Source organism: Nanorana parkeri, unplaced genomic scaffold (genome assembly GCF_000935625.1).
Source record: "Nanorana parkeri isolate BGI_ZX_2015 unplaced genomic scaffold, ASM93562v1 scaffold539, whole genome shotgun sequence".
NCBI lineage: Eukaryota > Metazoa > Chordata > Amphibia > Anura > Dicroglossidae > Nanorana > Nanorana parkeri.
This window is the reverse complement of record NW_017306807.1, coordinates 997,236-1,002,802: the sequence shown is the minus strand read 5'-3', so window position 1 is coordinate 1,002,802 and position 5,567 is coordinate 997,236.

Genomic DNA, 5,567 nt, shown 5'->3' with positions numbered 1-5,567 from the left:
AATAATATTTAACTATGTGTACGCGCACTGCCTCCACTATATCAACAATGAAGCTTGCTTTCAGGCTGCTGATCTTCAGGGATTCAGCAGTGTTGACTTACTGTCAGGGTATTCGCGCAGGAGCGGCGTACCGCGGAGGCCACCGCACTGCCGCCCTCACCTCCCTCCACACCTCAACGCACACTGGAGGTGGTGACCAGCGAGCCAACGGTCGGCCTGACAGAACGTTTTTCAGGGGATAGGAGGAAGTATCGCTAGTTTGTCATCTCTTGCGAGCTGCTGTTCTCCCTGAGGCCCTGCACTTACTCCTCCAATTTCATTAAGGTGCGGACCACCATCTCCCTACTCTCTGGGCCCCCGCAGATCTGGGCTCACCAGCTGCTACATACCAACGTGTCCTCCGCCGCCTCAGGGTCCACAGGCTCTACGGCAAGCTAGAGAAAAGTACCTTTGAGGCCTCCTCGATTGAGTTTCTCGGCTACATTCTGACGCCAGGGTGAGTAGAGATGGACCCCAAGAAGATCCGGGCCATCCTGGAGTGGCCCATCCCACGTAACAGGCGGATGGTCTAGCAATTTATTGGCTTCGCCAATTTCTACCGCCAGTTCATCCGCAATTTCTCTGCCATCTGCACTCCCATAACCGCCCTGACAGGTAGCAAAGTTCCCTTCCTGTGGACCCCCGCAGCCCACGAGGCCTTTCAACATCTTCAGAGACTGTTCACCCAGGCTCCAGTCCTGGCACAACCCGACGCCTCTCTCCCCTTTTACTTGGAGACGGACGCCTCCGAAAAGGCCATCGGGGCCATCCTCTCGCAAAAGCAGGGGGAGAAACAACTCCTACACCCCGTGGCATTCTACTCTAGTAAACTTACCTCAGCTGAATGCAACTATGACGTGGGAGAGAGGGAGCTACTCGCCATAAAGAATGCCCTGGGAGAATGGAGGCACCGGCTCAAGGGTGCCAGACACCCAGTGACGGTATATACCGATCACCGAAACCTGGAGTACTTGCGCAGTGCCAAACGCCTGCGGCCACGGCAAGCCAGGTGGGCCCTCTTTTTCTCCCGCTTCAATCTGCAGATAACGTTCAGACCCGGCTCAAAGAATGGGAAAGCTGACGCCCTTTCTCGCCTCCATGACACAGAGACCACCCTCACACCTCCAGAACCCATATAGCCCAACGCATACTTCCCTGAAGGGGTATGGTCCCGAGGAGCGTTCCTGGGAGCCTTCAGGTAATGTCCACGTGGCGGCCAAGGTCCGTGCATTCCATCGGACTCACCCTGACCGGCCTTCCCAGGTTCGTGTCCGGAGGCCGCTCCTTGGTGGGGGGCTCTGTCAGGGTACTAGGGGGCTTACCTCTCCTCGGGGTGGCCATGTGCGGCGGGGGGCACGGGTTCCCCTTCCTGGCAGGACCCCTGGTACCAGGATTGTGGGTACGCATTCGCGACAAGTGCGCGTGTGCGGTGGACAGGCTGCGCGCGCAGGCACGGGGACATGCACGTAGTGCACCTGTTACTGGTGTCAGGTGTGATCCTTGCTGGGGGAGGTTCCCAGCACACACCCTCTGCCCCTCTCACGCCATTGGCTCCTGATGGAGAGGCTACCTGGTTGCCTCGGTAGCCGGGGAGTGGTCTCAATCCTCCACTGAGTATAAAAGCCCAGTCAGAGCCCTGGCTCATTGCTGAGTTATTCTATCCCTATGGTGTGATCTCCCAGCTCCCTGTGCCTTGAACCTGTCTTTATTCCTTAGCCTCTGCTTGGACTCTTGATTACCGACCCTTTGGCTTACCCTTCCGTTACTGAAACTAGCTGCCTGCCTTGACCCGGATTGGACCTGACTATTCTTCTTGGATTTTCCCTGTGTACCACGACCTCGGACTTTGGCTTGCCGCCCTTGCCAAGGGGTTCCACTCACGGCCCACCCCCCTGACACTTACCCTGATATACTAAAGTCAAATCTGCTGTGTGGAATACACATGTATAACAGGCTCAGGACTATCTATGCACATGCAGATTCACTGAAATGTCATTCCCACATCCCAATAGTTGTAGAATATCATTTTTAAGTGTATATCCCCTCACCTCACTAGTGAGGCAGCAGGGAATTTAGAACAGAGTTTTATTAAATATAATTTTTGAATTGCGCAATCAGCAGAAGGTTATACCAATTAAGAAAAAAATCTGAAATTGATTTTTTAGTTTTCATTTGTAAACTGGTTAGGCCTCATGCACAGGGCAGTAAAGAAATGCAACACAAATCGTTTTTCTTTAGGGATCTGACCAGAGGTATATTGTTCTCAATGGAACCCTACACACATTGTGATACAATACAAAATTCTGTGCCTAAGGACATAAATCTTACATGTGTACGCATCTAAACGCATGTTCCTGCACATAATTGTGTAAGCATAAGTGCGTAAATAAAGCCCAAGCATTACATTGAAAACAGAGCAAGAGGAATGGAATAAGGTTTTCATGTACCTACACACATATGAGTTTAGGTGTCTAAATGCAAGCATTTTAGTGATCATTACACAGAAATGTTTTGGCCAGAAAAAAAAAACCAGGGGTATATAATCAGTACATTTCTTACAGCCATATGCATGTAGTCTAAAAATTATCATTTAAATAATGCATGCATTGTTAAATACTGGAAAGAAAAGGATTTATTTTAGAATGTTATATTATTTTAGTGTTTTCTACATATTTCTATTTTTAAAATGTCTTAAAGCCTTGGGGGAAACTGCAAAAGGAAATACGCCACTTTTTGGGTGTAAATATTGCTGCATGTTACGTATGCCAAAATAATGTTACAAGACAAGTTCTATGGGGTGTTGCACCAGCAGTGGCAAATTACGTTAAAAGTACTATGTGACGGTTCCTATAAATGTCTGATCATGTGCGTCCAAACAAAAATGCCAATGTTCTAATTTAAAAATTGTTCTAAAATATACACCCTTACCAGAGTGGCTTAAATATTATAGTGAAGAGGTTGACAGAGATGATCAGCAGTGTAGCAAAGAGAGGAGAGGGGTATGTGCATAGACGGCCAGCGAGGTACAGCAATGCAATGAGGAGATGAGAGGGGGATGTGTATGGACAGCCAGCGAGGTACAGCAATAGAATAAGGGGAGGAGAGGGGGATGTGTATGGATGGCCAGCGAGGTACAGCAATGCAATAAGGAGAGGAGAGGTGGATGTGTATGGACGGCCAGCGAGGTACAGCAATGCAATAAGGAGAAGAGAGGTGGATGTGTATGGACGGCCAGCGAGGTACAGCAATGCAATAAGGAGAAGAGAAGTGGATGTGTATGGACGGCCAGCGAGGTACAGCAATGCAATAAGGAGAAGAGAAGGGGATGTGTATGGACGGCCAGCAAGGTACAGCAATGCAATAAGGAGAAGAGAAAGGGATGTGTATGAACGGCCAGCGAGGTACAGCAATCCAATAAAGAGAGGAGAGGGGGATGTGTATGGACGGCCAGCGAGGTACAGCAATACAATAAGGGGAGGAGAAGGGGATGTGTATGGACGGCCAGCAAGGTACAGCAATGCAATAAGGAGAGGAGAAGGGGATGTGTATGGACGGCCAGCGAGGTACCAGATGGTACAGCAATGCAATAAGGAGAGGAGGGGGATGTGTATGGATGGCCAGCAAGGTACAGCAATGCAATAAGGAGAGGAGAAGGGGATGTGTGGGGACGGCCAGCGAGATACAGCAATGCAAGAAGGAGAAGAGAAGGGGATGTGTATGGACGGCCAGCGAGATACAGCAGTGCAATAAGGAGAGGAGAGGGGGATGTGTTTGGATGGTCAGGAGAAGAGATTGATAAAATTGAACATGATACCAGTGATAGATTAACTCAGATTCATGCCACAATGTTGACACACGTGGTAATAGGTGCATATTTTACGGTGTGCGTCAGTCTTTTGTTAATATCCCACTTGTTTAAAAAATTCTTGAGAAATTCTTCCCCCTTACTTGATTAATATTACATCACATATCTAGAGTTCAAATATTTAAAAAGGGAGCAAGATGCCAACCTGGGAATTACCGACCAGTTAGTCTTACATCGGTAGTTTGTAACTTAGAATGAGAACACTCATGGACCTATACACACACACACACACACAACAGGTTGGACTTGATGGACTTATGTCTTTATTCAACCTCAAATACTATGTAACTTGCACTAAGCTACATCCCGAGGATACACAAATAAATATCATTTTTCCAGTAAGAGAAAGTGAACACTGCTTACCATCACTGGTAGCTTTAGCTCAATCAGAAATAAGATTGAATGAATCATTTGTATCAATGAATGAATCGGTGAATTATACTTAAGATTTTTGTTGGTCCTGTTGTTTCCTAATCAACAGCCGACAGCTAATATCTATATACACTTCTTCCTCATATAAATACTCTTATGATTTTTCAGCTGATTCATACAAAATGTTTTGCTTCATGTGTAATATCAGTTGTAAATTAGAGTATGGTAATCACAGAGGATTACGAAACTTGAAATCTACCGGAAACAGGCATATGCGTTTCACTCCGTTAGACTAGGGGGCTCCGTTATCCCAATGCTGCCTAATGCATGCATTAATGCTACATGTGTTCCCTCTGACTACTAGGATTTATGTGCCATGCAACAAAATGTAGTTATATTTTACAGCACCTAGATTCCTGTATCGCCCAACGTTTTCTAGAAATGGAAAAGGTGTCCAGACTACAGTAAAGTAGTACATCTATGTATGTACATGGTGTCTTGATTGAATCGTTACAGTGATCTAATAATGTCCATGTTACATTGATTCTAGCTATCTGATAATGCCCATGTTACAGTGACTCTAGTTATGTAATAATGTCCATGTTACACAGATTCTAGGTATCTAATAATGCCCATGTTACATTGATTCTAGCTATCCAATATTGCCCATGCTACATTGATTCTAGCTATCTAATATTGTCCATGTTATAATGACTCTACGTATCTAATAATGCCCATGCTACATTAATTCTAGGTATCTAATAATGACTATGTTACACAGATTCTAGGTATCTAATAATGTCCATGTTACACAGATTCTAGCTATCTAATAATGACTATGTTACACATATTCTATGTATCTAATAATGTCCATGTTACACAGATTCTAGGTATCTAATAATGCCCATGCTACATTGATTCTAGCTATCTAATAATGCCCATGTTACACATTGCGCCCCCCCCCCTACAACCACCATATCATACCAGGGATCCCGACCTGAAAAAAGTAAATTCTGGGTGGTGCTCTTCTCATTACAGGGAAGTGCCTGTAGTTCAACTACAAGTTCCAGCATGCCCTCATTCTCCTTGTACAATTTCCTCCCCATACCACCTAGGGAACTACAAGTCCCAGCATGCAAGTCTCCTACAGTAGTTTCCTAGGTGATATGTGCAGTGGTGTATTTATGTATTTGGCTGCCCTAGGCAAGCCAAGCTTCGGCCGCCCTCGGCACCTTACTAGCACTCCCCCCCGGGTGGGGTTCAACTCTAGTGGCAGGCAGAGATTACAAGC